This window comes from Convolutriloba macropyga, chromosome 7 (assembly GCF_964194025.1).
Source record: "Convolutriloba macropyga chromosome 7, txConMacr16.3, whole genome shotgun sequence".
In the NCBI taxonomy this organism is placed as follows: Eukaryota; Metazoa; Xenacoelomorpha; order Acoela; family Convolutidae; genus Convolutriloba; species Convolutriloba macropyga.
Genome location: NC_134474.1, coordinates 68,550,548 through 68,568,395, shown reverse-complemented (window position 1 = coordinate 68,568,395; position 17,848 = coordinate 68,550,548). Strand labels below are relative to the sequence as shown.

Below are 17,848 nucleotides of genomic sequence, written 5' to 3'. Positions count from 1 at the left end.
AGGATGATGTCAAAAGCTGATGTATGTGAGGTAACTAAGCAATTGGAAGAATTTAAATTAATACAGATGTTGGCTAGGTTGTATAATTTTTGATATTTTTCATATTAAAAATGTAAAAAAAATCTTATTTTGCTTACAATTTGGTTAATTTTTGACAATTTTAAGAAATTGGGTTTAATTTGGAAAGTTTTAGACAAGATTTAATTACTTTGTTTTGAATATGGGTATTTTTTGTCATGATTCGAATGTTTGACAATAATTGGGTGTTTTGGTTCAAAAATTGTGTGTTTTTTGCCAAGACTTGTGCTTTGTTGGCAATAGTTGCGCTTTTCTGGCAATAATGGGGTGTTTTTGTTCAAGATTTACAAATTTTTTTGCCAAGAATTGGGCTTTTTTAGCCAGGAATAGGGTATTTTTTGCAAAGATTTTGTAATTTTTGGCAATGATAGGGTATTTTTGGCAAGAGTAGGAAATTTTTTAGCAAAAACTATGTACATTTTGGAAAGAATTGGGTATTTTTTTACAAGAACTGGGATTTTTTTGCCAAGAATTGGGTATTTTTGGCAAGAATTGGTTGTTTTTTGTCAAGAATTGGGTAATTTTTGGCAGGAAATGGGTATTTTTTTGCCGAATATTTTTTTTGGCGTCAAGTCTCAGAATTTAAAAATTCGATTTAAAAAAAGCAAACTTGTCCTCTCTTCATGACCTTTAATTTATGCGCATTGCATTCTGCGTAAAAAGTTACGCTATAAAGTTGTACTGTACCACAAAACTCCAAAAATTTTAAAGTTTCAAGTTTCAAAATCTAAAACTTCGAAAAAAACAGTATTGTCCTTTTTTCACGACTTTTAAATCATTTCCACTGGATTCTGAGTAAAGACTTACGCTATAAAGATGTATTGTAACACAAAATTCCAAAAAAGACAGTTCGAGATTTCAGGTTTCAGAAGCTCAACTCCGTAAAACCAAAAATTATAATTTTTTAGTAGTAAAAGAGCACCATCAAATGCTTTGTTTAAAACCAACATGTACACAGTTGATATTGCCAACCATTCTCGAAGAAATTATTTTATATTTTACGCTTTGAGAAACTAAAACTGCAAAAAATGCGAACCTATAATTTATAATTGACCGCCGTGAAATTACCACCTTCGAACTCGACTTCGAAAAATATCTCTATAGTTGTACTGTAACGTACATTTTCAAAAAAATTTAGTTTCAGCTTTCAGAATCTGAAACTGCGAAAAAACAAAAAAATGTCACTGATAGTTTTTTGCGCTTCAGTAATTTTCTTTGAAATCAGCGTTCAAAAAACTTTAATCGATTATTAGAGCAGGATTATCTGAAAAATTAGTTTACTTTTTCGGTTTTTTGGGAAACAAACCAGAAGTTACAAAAAAACGACCCAAACTTTGTTTTCTTGCATACTTTCACATCAGGGGTAAAAAAATTGAAAAAAGAACTTTCCAAAGAATTTCTGCGAAAAACAAAACTTCCTTAAAAAACAAAAACTTAAAAAAATTATTGATAATTAATGATAATTGAAGTTTATGCGTAAATGAAGTGTTTGAAACCAAAAGTTCTGCGGATGGATTTTATTAAGTAAAAAAGATTAGTTGAAGTGCATTAGAGCGGCAATTCCAACTATGATGCATTTCCCTGTGGTAAAAGCTGAAAAATTTTGTATGAAAAAAACTTCAAAAACTGACAAATAGAAAAAAAATAAAAAAGAACAAAATGTACATCATTTACAAAACCTAATGTAAAACAAACGATTTTTTAAAAAAAGGAGTTTAGCAAAAGAATTTCTTTTCCAAAATAATAAAAAATGAAGCAAACGGTATACTTTTTTAAAAAGAATTGTAAATTCTAAACTTAATGATTTGTATGTATATCTATATCTTCTGTAGCAAAAATATTCTTTAAAAAGACCAGATAATATTTTATCAAAAGCAGCGTGCTTATTACAAAATTCTCGTGGAAAAACTGCTGCTGGAGTTTGCTGCGAAATCATCACTGCAATCGCTTTGCATCATCCAGTAACACAGTAATTGCTTTTCTGGTCACCTGATTTTGTCAAGTTTTTCCCCACTCTGTGCCATTTAAAGACTATCAGTATCCGTGTCAATCACCTCATATTTGTTTGGATTGCAGAAAGAGGTGGGAAAATTGCATTTAATTTGCAACATTGTAAGTTTGGCGTGCAGAAGGATAAAAAAAGCTTTCCACTGTTGTTTATACTGTTGAATATAAAACCTAATGTTAAAAAAATTTCCACATGAGAACTTTTCATATATTTTGTTTTGTATCTCGACTGCAGTCTATTACCTGATAACCAGATAAACTAGTTTATATTCATTCAAATTCATAGTCTCTCCGACGACAGTTGACCTTCTGTTCTGATTTCCGTCGCCGCAAGCAACAAGAGCATTCTGAACAAATGATTCAAAGCAGCCGCGGGGAGTGTTTTGCAGAAGCCAAAAAAACGGCGTTTTTGAGAAAATAGATATCACAAAAACAATCTTTTTTCGACGTAAACCAGCGTTAATCAGCATTTTTGAAAAAGAAGATGTTACAAAAAGGAGCATTTCTTGTCAAGTATTTAACTTCTAAAATGGGCTATTTAAAGAAATTGATTTCGAAAATTATAAACAGAATTTAAAAATAACCATTCATTTAGACATCTCACAAAATGCTAGTTTTTGATCGTAAATTATGCTGTAAACATTAATAAATAATCAGTCAAAAGCAATAATTTCTGAGCTTGCTTTTTTTGTAACTATTTAACTCAGCTGCTCGTCTCAATTTGCGCAATGGAGGACACATTTTGTCCTCGTTTTTATCACCATCTGATTTTTTACTTCCCACACTCTCAGGTTTATTGACAGCACCCTTTTCTTGACACCCTTTTGTGTACAATACGCCGCTCAGATTTGAGGGAGGATTTTTCAGATATTTTTTTACTTGCCTCATTAGAAAAAATATTATCTCGGTTATCTGAATATCCATTGACTACTGTACTAAGGATGGCTCTGGCAGAATTGAGTGAGGTATTTTCAACAGTCGAGGCTCCGTGTATTTTTTTCATTGTCCAGTTTCTGTAGAAAAACACGAAAAGCGGACTGCGTTGTCAAATTTTTTGTTGTCAATCTTGGGGTCAAGTGCCTTTTTTTTTCTATACATGCAATAATACTCTCTGTTAGTGGCCATTTTTCCCACTCATCACAATCCCGATCAGGTTTCTTCTCCTGCAAAATTTCAAACTCGTCAGACACGCAACACAGGAATTTTAAATCCCTCTCCTCCTCAAAAAATCCCAGTTGATTCTCAAACATAGGTCTATAAGACAGCTCATAATCACAGAATTGCGCACGGACATATATGCTTAGCTCCATGTTGTCTAAGACGTATAAAATTGTGTTTTCGATGTGGTTCTTGTAGAAGTTTACAGTTGTCTGTTTGTATTGTACAGAGACTTCAGGTAAATTCTCGATTGCAATATTGAAGATCAAAAGCAACCTCAGAAATGAGAATGGAGGATCAGCTACGGTGCCGAAGCACGTTTTCCTCTCCTTCATAACTGCTACATCATCATTGAAATCGAGAAGATGAAGTGATTTTTGATGTTTTTGTTCAATTTCATAGATTTGGTCTTCGTCTTCCAGCTTTTTTTGAAGACGGTTGAGCTCCTAAATGAACTAAAGTTAATTATATTGCAAAATCTTTCTCTCTGAAGAGTTAATATGCTAGTTGCAAATGAGTACGATAAGTATAATGGCTATTTATTCGTTTTTTCTGGTCTGTTTTTTTATTTTATATTTTATAACAGAAGTGACTTGCCTGGAACGGGAAATGGAAAGATGTTCTAAAGATGAAGAATCCTCACTGAAAGTTTAATAGTTGACATCTTAGGTTTGTAACAAAAGGAGATTGAAATTGCCTCAAAAGAAAAATAAAAGCTAGCTATGCTTGAGGTGTTGAAGAAAAGGAACAGAACCACAATGTATTGGACTTTTGTTTTGTACATTATAAAAAATAGACATCAAAATATTGCAATAGTGACGTAATTATTACGATAATGTGCGTAAGAATTCTTTCACTTGAGCTGTGCATGCTTTGATCAAGTAAGAACAATCATATTGTAAGTAATATGGATTTCACTTTGATCACATGAGTTCAGTGACCCCATACAAAACCTGGATAATCGTGGTTGCAGCAATCAACCGACGTAGTTTAACTAAACTTTGTTTCAAAGAGGTCAGTGGCCTCTCTTCAAGAATGAGATAACCTAATTGTTCGTATTTGTGAAGATAGTAGGACCAAATTCATAAATTAATGTGATTAACCAGATGCATTTTCTGATTATTTTTGGACAATAGTAAATAATTTGTACGAATTTGTGCTCAATAAACCTATATCGATCACCTGAGAAGTTTCGCCGTGACAAAGGATGATGTCAAGAGCTGATGTTTGTGAGGTCACTAAGCAATTGGAAGAGTTTAAACTAATACAGATATTGTCTAGATTGTGTAATTTTTGACTTTTTTTTATAAATATTGTATAAAAATTTGTTATTTTGCTTACAATTTGGGTAATTTTTATTAAGTCTAAAAAATTGGGTTTAGCTTGGGCAGTTTTTAACAATATATAGCTACTTTGTGTTAAAAATTTGTATTTTTTTTCAAGGCTCGAGAATTTTTGACAATCATTGGATGTTTTGGATCGAAAATTGTTTGTTTTTTGCCAAGAGCTGGGCTTTGTTGGCAAAAGTTGCGCTTTTCTGGCAATGATGGGATGTTTTTGTTTAAGATTTAGGTATTTTTTTGCCAAGAATTGGGCAGTTTTAGCCAAGAATAGGGTAATTTCTGGCAAAAACTGTAATTTTTGGTAATAATAGGGTATTTTTTGCAAAAGTTAGAGTATTTTTTAGCAAAAGTTAGATGCATTTTGGCACGAATGGGGTTTTTTTAAAAAAAACTGGGTAATTTTTGCCAAAAATTGGGTATTTTTGGCACGAACTGGTAATTTTTTTCAAGAATTTGGTATTTTTTGGCAGAAAAAGGGTTTTTCGCCAAGAATTGGTTTTTTTGAAAAAAACTGGGTATTTTTGGCCAAGAATTGGGTATTTTCGGCAAAAATTGAGTTTTTTATACAGCAGTGGCCCTTTTCTTGACACCCTTTTGTGTGCAATACGCCGCTCAGTTCTGAGGGAGTATTTTTCAGATTTTTTTTCACCTGCCTCATTAGAGAAAATATGATCTGGGTTATCTGAATATTCATTGACTACTGTACTAAGGATGGCTCTGGCAGACTTGAGTGAGATATTTTCAACAGTCGAGGCTACGTGTACTTCTTTCATTGTCCAGTTTTTGTAGAAAAACACAAAGAGCGGACTGCCTCGTCAAAATTTTTGTTGTCAACCTTGGGTTCAAGCGCCTTCTCTTTTTCTATACATGCAATAATACTCTGTCAGTGACGCTTTTTCCCACTCATCACAATCCCGATCAGGTTTCTTCTGCAAAAATTCAAACTCGTCAGACACACAACACGGGAATTTCAAATCCCTCTCCTCCTCAAAAAATCTCAGTTGATTTTCAAACATTGGTCTATAAGACAACTCCTAATCACAGAATTGCGCACGGACAGATATGCTTAGCTCCATGTTGTCTGAGACGTATAAAGTTGTGTTTCGTTGTGGTTCTTGTAGAAGTTTATAGTTGTCTGTTTGTATGGTACAAAGAATTCAGTCAAATTCTCGATTGCAATATTTAAGACCAGAAGAAACCTCGGAAATGAGAATGGAGGATCAGCTACGGTGCCGAAACACGTTTTCCTCTCCTTCATAACTGCTACATCATCTTTGAAATCGACAACGTGAAGTGGTTTTTGTTATTTTTGTTCAATTTCACAGATTTGGTCTTCATCTTCCAGCTTTTTTTGAAGACGGTTGAGCTCCTAAATGAACTAAAGGTAATTATATTGCAAAATCTTTCTCTCTGAAAAGTTAATATGCTAGTTGCAAATGACTGGAAATGGAAAGATGTTCTAAAAATGAAGAATCTTCACCGAAAGTTTTATAGTTGACAACTTAGGTTTGTAACAAAAGGACATAGAAATTGCCTCAAGAGAAGAATAAAAGCTAGCTATGCTCGAGGTGTTGAAGAAAAGGAACAGAACCACAATGCTATGGACTTTTGTTTTGTACATTACAAAAATAGACATCAAAATAACGCAATAGTGACGTAATTTTTACGATAATGTGCGTATGACTTCATTCACGTGAGCTGTGCAAGCTTTGATCAAGTAAGAACAATCATATCGTATGTAGTATGGATTTCACCTTAATCACATGAGTTCACTGACCCCATACAAAACCTGGATAATTGTAGTTGCAGCAATCGATCGACGTAGTTTAACAAAACTTTGTTTCAAAGAGGTCAGTGACCTCTCTTCAAGAATGAGATCACCTAATTGTCCGTATTTGTGAAGATAGTAGGACAAATTGATAAATTAATGTGATCAAACTGATACATTTTCTTTTTAATTTTGGACAAAAGTAAATAGTTTGCACGAAATTGTGCTCAATAAACCTATATCGATCACCTGAGAAGATTCGCCGTGACAAAGGATGATGTCAAGAGCTGATGTTTGTGAGGTCACTAAGCAATTGGAAGAGTTTAAAATAATACAGATGTTGGCTAGATTGTGTAATTTTTGATTTCTTTTATATAAATATTGTATAAAAATTTGTTATTTTGCTTCAAATTTGGGTAATTTTTAACAATTCTGAAAAATTGGGTTTAAATTGGGCAGTTTTTGACAAGATTTAGCTAATTTGTGTTAAAAATGTGTATTTTTTGTCAAGATTCGAGAATTTTTGACAATCATTGGATGTTTTGGATCAAAAATTGTTTGTTTTTTGCCAAGAACTGGGCTTTTTTGGCAATAGTTGCGCTTTTCTGGCAATGATGGGGTGTTTTTGTTGAAGATTTAGGTATTTTTTTGCCAAGAATTGGGCAATTTTAGCCAGGAATAGGGTAATTTCTGGCGAAAACTGTGTAATTTTTGGTATTAATAGGGTATTTTTTGCAAGAGTAGAGTATTTTTTAGCAAAAGTTAGGTGCATTTTGACAAGAATTGGGTTTGTTTACCAAAACTTGGTATTTTTTGCCGAAAATTGGGTATTTTTGGCACGAACTGGTTATTTTTTCCAAGAATTTGGTATTTTTTGGCAGAAAAAGGGTTTTTTGCCAAGAATTGGTTTTTTTGAAAGAAACTGGGTATTTTTTGCCAAGAATTGGGTATTTTTGGCAAGAATTGGTTATCTTTATCCAATAATTTGGTATTTTTTGGCAGAAAAAGGGTTTTTTGTCAAGAATTGGGTATTTTTTGACAAAAGCTTTCTTTGGAGTTAGGTCTCAGAATCTAAAAATTCGAAAGAAAAATGCAAACTTGTACTTTCTTCATGACTTTTAAATTATGCGCACTCCATTCTGCGTTAAAAGTTACGCTATAGTTGTACTGAAACACACAAATCCAAAAAATGTTTTTGAGAGAATAGATATCACAAAAACAATCTTTTTTTGACGTAAACCAGCGTTAATCAGCATTTTTGAAAAAGAAGATGTTACAAAAACTCGCATTTCTTGTCAAATATTTAATTTCTAAAATGAGCTATTATTAGAAATTGATTTTAAAAATTATAAACAAAATTTTAAAAATATTCATTCATTTAGACATCTCACAAAATGCTAGTTTTAGATCGTAATTTATGCTGGAAACATTAATAAATAATGAGTCAAAAGCAATAATTTCTCAGCTTGCTTTTTTTGTAACTATATAACTCAGCTGCTCGTCTCAATTTGCGCAATGGAGGACACATTTTGTCCTCATTTTCATCACCATCTGATTTTTTCCTCCCCACACTCTCAGGTTTATTGACATTATCCTTTTCTTGACACACTTTTGTGTACAATACGCCCCTCAAATTTTAGGTAAGATTTTTCAGATATTTTTTCACTTGCCTCATTAGAAAAAATTTTATCTCGGTTATCTGAATATTCATTAACTACTGTACTAAGGATGGCTCTGGCAGTCTTGAGTGAGGTATTTTCAACAGTCGAGGCTCCGTGTACCTCTTTCATTGTCCAGTTTCTGTAGAAAAACACGAAGAGCGGACTGCCTTGTCAAATTTTTCGTCGTCAACCTTGGGGTCAAGTGCCTTCTCTTTTTCTATACATGCAATAATACTCTCTGTTAGTGACCCTTTTTCCCACCCATCACAATCCCGAGCAGGTTTCTTCTCCTGCAAAATTTCAAACTCGTCAGACACGCAACACAGATTTTGATTCCCTCTCCTCCTCAAAAAATCCCAGTTGATTTTCAAACATTGGTCTATAAGACAACTCATAATCACAGAATTGCGCGCGGACAGATATGCTTAGCTCCATGTTGTCTGAGACGAATAAAGTTGTGTTTCGTTGTGGTTGTTGTAGAAGTTTACAGTTGTCTGTTTGTATGGTACAGAGACTTCAGGCAAATTCTCGATTGCAATATAGAAGACCAGAAGCAACCTTGGAAATGAGAATGGAGGATCAGCTACGGTGCCGAAGCACGTTTTCCTCTCCTTCATAACTGCTACATTATCATTGGAATCGAGAAGGTGAAGTGGTTTTTGATGCTTTTGTTCAATTTCTCAGATTTGGTCTGCATCTTGCAGCTTTTTTTGAAGACGGTTGAGCTCCTAAATGAACTAAAGTTAATTATATTGCAAAATCTTTCCCTCTGACAAGTTAATATGCTAGTTGCAAATGAGTACGATGACTATAATGGCTATTTATTCGTTTTTTTCTGTTTAATCTGTTTTTATATTTTATAACAGAAGTGACTTGCCTGGAACTGGAAATGGAAAGATGTTCTAAAGATGAAGAATCTTCACCGAAAGTTTTATAGTTGACAACTTAGGTTTGTAACAAAAGGACATAGAAATTGCCTCAAGAGAAGAATAAAAGCTAGCTATGCTCGAGGTGTTGAAGAAAAGGAACAGAACCACAATGCTATGGACTTTTGTTTTGTACATTACAAAAATAGACATCAAAATAACGCAATAGTGACGTAATTTTTACGATAATGTGCGTATGACTTCATTCACGTGAGCTGTGCAAGCTTTGATCAAGTAAGAACAATCATATCGTATGTAGTATGGATTTCACTTTAATCACATGAGTTGAGTGACCCCATACAAAACCTGGATAATCGTAGTTGCAGCAATCAATCGACGTAGTTTAACTAAATTTTGTTTCAAAGAGGTCAGTGAGCTCTCTTCAAGAATGAGATCACCTAATTGTCCGTATTTGTGAAGATAGTAGGACAAATTGATAAATTAATGTGATCAAACTGATACATTTTCTTTTTAATTTTGGACAAAAGTAAATAGTTTGCACGAAATTGTGCTCAATAAACCTATATCGATCACCTGAGAAGATTCGCCGTGACAAAGGATGATGTCAAGAGCTGATGTTTGTGAGGTCACTAAGCAATTGGAAGAGTTTAAAATAATACAGATGTTGGTTAGATTGTGTAATTTTTGATTTCTTTTATATAAATATTGTATAAAAATTTGTTATTTTGCTTCAAATTTGGGTAATTTTTAACAATTCTAAAAAATTGGGTTTAAATTGGGCAGTTTTTGACAAGATTTAGCTAATTTGTGTTAAAAATGTGTATTTTTTGTCAAGATTCGAGAATTTTTGACAATCATTGGATGTTTTGGATCAAAAATTGTTTGTTTTTTGCCAAGAACTGGGCTTTTTTGGCAATAGTTGCGCTTTTCTGGCAATGATGGGGTGTTTTTGTTGAAGATTTAGGTATTTTTTTGCCAAGAATTGGGCAATTTTAGCCAGGAATAGGGTAATTTCTGGCGAAAACTGTGTAATTTTTGGTATTAATAGGGTATTTTTTGCAAGAGTAGAGTATTTTTTAGCAAAAGTTAGGTGCATTTTGACAAGAATTGGGTTTGTTTACCAAAACTTGGTATTTTTTGCCGAAAATTGGGTATTTTTGGCACGAACTGGTTATTTTTTCCAAGAATTTGGTATTTTTTGGCAGAAAAAGGGTTTTTTGCCAAGAATTGGTTTTTTTGAAAGAAACTGGGTATTTTTTGCCAAGAATTGGGTATTTTTGGCAAGAATTGGTTATCTTTATCCAATAATTTGGTATTTTTTGGCAGAAAAAGGGTTTTTTGTCAAGAATTGGGTATTTTTTGACAAAAGCTTTCTTTGGAGTTAGGTCTCAGAATCTAAAAATTCGAAAAAAATGCAAACTTGTACTTTCTTGAAGACTTTTAAATTATGCGCACTCCATGCTGCAATAAAACTTACGCTATAGTTTTACTGCAACACACAATTCCAAAAAAAGTTTTGAAGTTTCAAGTTTCATAATCCAAAACTTCAAAAAATACAATATTGTCCCTTTTTCACGACTTTTAAATCATGTTCACTGGATTCTGAGTACAAAATTACGCTCTAAAGCTGTACCGAAACACAAATTTCCAAAGAAAAACAGTTTGAGATTTGAGGTTTCAGAAGCTGTTTCGTAAGACCAAAAAGTACAACTTCTTAGTGTTAAAAAAGCACCATCAAATGCTTTGTTTAAAAACAACATAAAGACAGTTGATATTTTAAACCATTTTCGAAGAAATTATTTTGTATTTTGCGCTTTGAGAAACTAAAACTGCAAAAAACCGAAACCTATAATTTTTAATTGACCACAGTGAAATTTTTTACCTTTGATTTCCCATTCAAAAAAAACCTCTAAAGTTGTACTGTAACGTACATTTTCAAAAAAAATAATTTAGTTTGAGCTTTCAGAAACTGAAACTACGAAAAAAAACCAAAAACTTCACTGATAGTTTTCTTCGCTTCAGTATTTTTCTTTGAAATCTGCGATAAAAAAACTCTAATCGATTTTTAGAAAAGCAGTATCTGAAAAATTTGTTTACTTTTTCGGTTTTTTTTGAGAAAGCAACCAGAAACTACCAAAAACTACCCAAAATTTGTTTTCTTGCATACTTTCACATCATCAGGAGTAAAAAAAAAATCTGAAAAAAGAAAATTTTAAAGAATTTTTGTTAAAAACTTCCGATAGTTTGAAATTTTTTGAAACAAAACTTCCTTAATAACCGAAAGCTTCCTTTATAAAGTTATTGATAATTGAAAAAGTTATGCGTAAATGAAGTGTTTGAAAGTAAAAGTTCTGCGGATGGATTTTATTAAGTGAATAAGATCAGTTGAAGTGCATTAGAGCGGCAATTCCAACTAGGATGCATTTCCCTGAGGTAATTAAAATAAATACCCCTAAGTTATTTGGTAAGATTACAGGTCTATTGTTCTCACTCTCTTTTTTCGGTACGTCTTTGGAAAATCGATGAAAATAGGCTATACGTAATCTTTATACATAGTTACGTCTTTCCCCCTCCCCCCCCCCCCCCTGTCTTGCTGATATGCTGCTATATAACTACTATAAAAAGCCTTGAAGTCACTAAGAGAAAATGACTGTGCTCTTTTCCGTTTGTGCCCTCAGTACATTATTCGCTCCCCAGTTACAGAGCACGCGCCATTACATACTATTTTATTATGTAAAAATATGGCACGCGCGTTTGGGGAGTGCAAATAATATGCACCCACTAAGCTGGGGGCACACACAGAAAAGATACCAATTCAATTAGCTTCTCAGCAAGTTAAAATTAGTTAAACTGCACAGTCACAGAAATTCATCACCGAAAAGATACACAGTCACAATAAATCTACCGCTCCCAGATTGAATTCCGATTTAATTTGCCTTGTGTCAAATACAAAGTGGCCAGTTTTGCGACTTTTCGGTAGTTTCATTCGCCATCTTCTTTTGCATTCAAAGCCACGTGATCGACATTTCAGATTAGCATCCTCTATGGTCTCTCTCGATAATCCAGACGTCTTTTCAGTGACATTTTGTTGTAACGGAAATTTGTTCACTCTATAGAATTTGTGTCAAAGAATCTGTACGAAAGAAAGGTTTCAATTCAAAACAATTCAAAACAGTCTGAGAGGGTTTAAAAGTTGGGTTTGTAGTTCGTGGCAATACCGACTTGCTGGTTGTGCAGTATTCTGTGTCCGAGTTTGAGTTTCAGTGTCATTTCTTCATTTCTTCATTTCTGAGTTTCAGAATCTTTTCTCTTTTGCCCCCCCCCCCCACCCCCCCCCCCCCCCAGCTTAGTGGATGCATATTATTTGAACCTCACAGAGGAACTTACTTTCTAATGGCACCTACTCTGTAATTGAGGGATGCATAGCGTATTGGGGGAGCAAAGGGAAAGATCCGATATTGACGTACTAAAACATTTGGAACATAAAGTTGTCAAAAAGTAAACAAATTGATTGTGTTAAGCGTAGTATACAGCACTATTTTTCGCTTGCTGTGCTTTTCCTTATCTAATATTGAACAAGCCCTTGCCCATTTTGGTTTATTTAAAAAAATTGGCTCCATCAGAGTTCATCAATGGAAATCTGTTAAAAACTTTTTGTTCAGAATAAAAATTTTTGTTAGAAAATAGTTTTTCAAAGCAAAAATCAAATTGATTAAAAAACAAATGTTCAGTTTTGCCCCCACCAAATTTTGGATCTTTTCCGTTTGTATCATCCCCCCAGTACGTTATGCACCCCCAGCTACAGAGCACGCGTCACTACATAGTAAATGAATGGGTAAAAAAAGAGCGCGTGCGTCTGGGGGATGCAAATAATATACAACCATTAAGCTTGCGGTGGCACAAACAGAAAAGATCCCATACTTTTCTTTTGCCACTAATTACATATTTGATGTTATATAGCACGTTAATGTGAAAAAAAAAGAACCAAGAGCCGGTGAAAAGAGAAAAAATATCTGAAAATCCAGACAAAATCATATATTGTATAAAACCAACAGCAGATGGTTATAGACAAATTAGGGATCTTTTCCGTGTGCGCCTCCCAGTAAGTTAAGCACGCCCAATTACAGAGCAATTGCCATTTCATAGAAAATCACAAGGTGAAAAATAGCAGGTGCAAATAATATGCATCCACTAAACTGGGGGACACAAATAGAAAAGATCCCAAAATAGTTTGATACGAAATAAATAAACTTATAGTAATTCAAAAAAAAAGAAAGTGTTTTAAAAGTTAAGTAGACGCGTTCAAAAATAACGAAGCAAAAAATTCTTCCAAAAACTTCGAACGTGAGTTAATACTTCTAACTCATTTGAAGCAATGTTGAGCTACCCTAACAGAGTATTAGCTCTTTTAAAAAATCCATATTGATGAAAAATCTTTTCTTGCACGTTTGTGTTTAAAACGGATCCACATGGCAACATACTATTCTCTTTAATTTTCAGCAGTTTTAATTTTCACATCTTATTTCTCTAATAATTGATTGATTGAAGAAAACACTTAAAATGAGCAAATATAACAAGAAGCAATCCAAGTCTCCTTTAAAAGCGCTTCAAATTTATATTGTTAGTCGCATGTTTTCCGTTTGTGCCCTCTTTTTATGCTCTCCCCCAGAGCACTTGTACATTGTAAAGCATAGAAAAAAATTGGTAGGTGCTCTGTGGGAGGCAAAAAAATGTACCCGCTAACCTGTTGGTGGGGCTCAAACTACAAATGTCCCGTCCGTCTGGGCAAATTCGACGAAAAATGAAAACAGAGAAGAGAAAAGATAATATATGAAGACGGATTCTATTTTTTGATAAAATTTGACCGCAAGGTTTATCCATTGAACTTGCGATACCCAGCCCTAACGAATTATCGGTTGTTATGTAGCACAATTTGATTGCTCTCAAAAAAACTTTTCAGCAATTAGTTTAGCCTTGTGGTCCTTTAAATAATTGCGAAACGATAGCGGCTATTATTTGGGACATCGTGTTTTTTTTTTAATTCGTCGTCGGCGTCGATAATTCTTGCGACCATTGATTTATTCATTCTTTGTGACTTCTACTGCATTGCTGCTAAAATTCGTGTGCGTGACGTCATTTAGGTCAATTGCCTGACTTGCCTAGCTCAAAAAAAAGACTTCTGAACTCAGATAATGAACTTTAAATTTTATGAACAATTTTTAGTTAAAGATTAATAGTATGCATCTAATTAATGTCAAACGTATATGCCCTAATTCGAGTATTGGAGTCTTTTTGATTTCGAACATTAATTTTGAAAACTCTATTGGGGCTTTTTCCTTATAAAGCGTAAGTATCTCATACAAATGACAGTCCAATTCTAACCCAAAAAGTCTAGTGGTCCTTTAAAGGACTGGTGGTTAATCTGTCTATCTTATTTCTTTAGTTGTTTAAAATCCATGGACGATTAAAATCGTCTATCGCGGCTATTTTCCGTCAATATGCGCGCTATGTTTTGGGATTTTTCGCTTGACCGATATTTCGTTTGACCCTTTTGACTTTTTGTCCTCAAAAACGTGTTAAAATGGCAGCTCCCGGAGGGTATTAGGTATTTTTTTTAATTTGGTATTCACCATAAATCTTTTGAGGAGACTGTTTCATGTTAAGAACGCCGGCTCTCAAATTAAAAGCTTGACCGCCCCCTCACCACTGCCCACAAAACTCCTCCCGTGCATCCTCTCCTGCTGGCGATTTTAACCCCCTTCGTACGGCCCTCCCAACACTTAACCCCCTCTCAAACTCCCGATTGCTTGAATCTCCTCTAACGCTTCACCCCTCCCCCTCTCACCACTCCACTCAATCCCCACTACTCCACTCAATTCCCCCTTCACCCAGTTCTGGAATTCTTAAGCCCCAGATTGCCAATATCAACGCTAATGGCTCACGAATCGATTGAGAGCAATTCACCCAATTTTAGTCGGGTATGCCTATGTAGAAAATAGCACGCGCACCGTGGGAAACAGATGAGAACCTTAAAAAATTTGCATACACCCGGGTCGAGAAAAAAATGCAAAAATTTGTAAGATAAGCGGTGAAAAGTTAGTTTTTTCACCGCAAATTTTGTACGTAGTTTTGCGGTGAAATGCGGTGAATGCGGTGAAATTATGTAAGTTCACCGCTAGACTAAGCGGTGATCTTACAAAAATTCATCACAATTCGCCGCTAAAATATGTAATTTCACCGCTCTTACAAGGGTCCGAACCTCTCACCTCCTGCATGTCATCCAATCCTTCTTCTACTTCGCCATCTCTCACTAAATTCTTTTAATTTTTGTTTAAATATAAGTCGAATTCACTCTCCTTTCTGCAAAACAGGCGCGGTGAATTTTTGTAAGATTTGCAATTTTTAGTGGTGAAATTACATATTTTAAAGGTGAAATGTGGTGAATTTTTGTAAGTTCACCGCTTATTCTAGTGGTGAAATTACATAAATTCACCGATTAGAAAAAGATGTGAGATCACCCGGGTTGACCTTTCTTGGCAACCATATCCAAGAACCATATATGGTCCCATACAGGCTATACAAAATTTTCTTATATGATCTTGCTACGGTTGCCAAGATCTCCATATATGATTCTTATATGGCATCCAAGAATCCAATATGGTCATTTGTGCGTTCTTTCAACGCCCATACAAAGCTTATGCAGCAGTTCCAGCTTTTAACGCTTTACACGACTTATGGCATATTGGTACCATATATGGTTATTACATGGTCCATATATGGTTCTTATATGGTCCATATATGGTTCTTATATGGTCCATATATGGTTCTTATATGGTCCATATATGGTTCTTAAATGTTTCTTATATGGTTCCGGCATGTTTCTTACAAGGTTATTACCTTGTCCACTCAAGGTCATTACAACAAAACCTTTGTGATTAGATACATGGTGGTTACATGATCCATATATGGTTCTTACATGTTTCTTTGATGGCTCATATATGGTCATCTATATGGTTGCCAAGTTACCATAAACTCCATATATGGCTTGGATATGGTTGCCAAGAAAGGTTTATGGTGGTCAACCCGGGTAAGGGGTAGTTTTAGTGGGAAGGCAAATCTAGCAATTCCTACCACACTCACCATTAATTTCACCCCTTTCTTTGCTGATCTCAAACATCTTTAACAATTTTTTTCTAAGCGGTGAATTTATGTAAGTTCACCACTAAGTTGAGCGGTGATATTATGTAATTTCACCGCATTCACCGCTTATCTTACAGAAATTTCCGCATTAACCGATTATCTTACATAATTTTGCGTTGAATGGCGGTGACACCTCGACCCGGGCAATTTTTCTAATTCAGTCTCAGAGAACAACGGGAAATGGCTCTCTCGCATTGTTAAACTGAAAGTTTTTTTCGTCGAGCCTTCTCCGGATTTTGGAAAAAATTGCCACTGGTTTACTTCAGTACTTTAATCCACTGATAGCGCCCATGGATTTGACGGACTCGTGTTGCGCCCCATACATTGTCTTTATGTCCCCTCAATAGCAATCTGTGTTCTTGAACAACATGTTGCTATGTAAGAAATAGCACGAGCTTTTTGGGGGTATAAAAGTTATTTTCCCTCGAAGCTGGGGTTGCGAGAGTTAAAACAAAATTGATCCAAAATAGTAAGATGCAATAAGGCATTTAAAAAGATCTCAGTGTTTCGTTAGACCATTTATGAAAAAAAATAGAACAAAATTACTTTGCATGCAAAAATTCTGATCAATTCTGATCACAGCGTAATCTGATCAATTTGTTTTTGCCTTCGCTCGAATCGTGAGATCAAACCCAATTCAACAAACTCTTTTTTAGAAAAACAAAAGTCCAGACAAAAAAAATTGTTCATTAGAAGAACCGGCAGTGCTCCTGCATAGAAAATTTTTCCTATGAAGCAAATGGTAAGCTTAGATGTAAACGGATGGTCAAAAAGAGAAAACGCGTTGTAAGAAATGGTAGCCGAAGTGTATTAATAATTTAATAATTTAATGAAAGTTTTTTTCATTGCACAAATTTTAATTGTTTCATATGGCACTACTTAAGATTATTTCCAATATTATTTTTGCTTTTGTGCGTCAACGAGAAGTCGACTTTGGAAAATGTTGTTTTTTTAATTTAAATCAGCAAATAAAGAAAAAACTAGCAGTCTCACGGTAAAAATATTGTGTAGTGTGAAAAATCGGGGTTTTTATAACATGTTTTAACCATAAGTGCAGCATTTTCGCTCATATGTTTATGTTTAGAGTTTTAATTTTAATCTGTATAATATATGTACGAAAGTTTGTTTCGATCATTCTGGCGTAACTGCAGGGATAATTTTTCGAATAATTCAAATTTAGCAAAATTTTTCATACTTTATAGTGAGCTCTTTAGTTTTTTCCAATGAATTCCTTGTATTGTTTTTTTTTGTTTCATATTTAAAGGATTTTCACGGAGTTCGCTGTTTTCATTGTTTTTGAACCAATGTTTTCTTGAAGAACACAAATGTGTTTCATGAAATTAGAACTATTTAAAAATTTTATTTTTATCTTTGTTTTTGTTATCTACTTTGCTTCTAGAACCACTCCAATCAAATTATTGATAAAACTTCTATGTAGCTGTTCAAATCAGTTCTTTGTTTTCACTTCATTGCTTTGTTGTTGCGTTTCTGTTTTCGGGCCCATTTATCAACTCAAATCTCTTTCCAAAATTTTTTTGTAATATAGGAACCTTTGAGCTTTGCAGTTTTTTTACAAATTTATTCTTTCAGATATTTTTCTACAGTTTTGCGTCTCCAAGAAGAGTTATGGTGATGTTCAATTTCTTAAAGCGGTTCAGTGTCACTGAAACAGAATGTAGTAGTCAATATTGCACCTCAAACCAATTATGAGCTCAAGCTTCTAAAAAAGTTTTAAAAAAGGAAAAT

At 34.1% G+C, this 17,848-nt stretch overlaps 1 protein-coding gene across 3 annotated transcripts in view; it reads left to right on the top strand.

Annotated features, from left to right (window-relative positions):
* The window catches only part of LOC142342487 (uncharacterized), a 109,364-nt gene that overhangs the window by 14,370 nt on the left and 77,146 nt on the right, over positions 1 to 17,848 (top strand). The gene's annotated exons all lie outside the window — the stretch shown is intronic.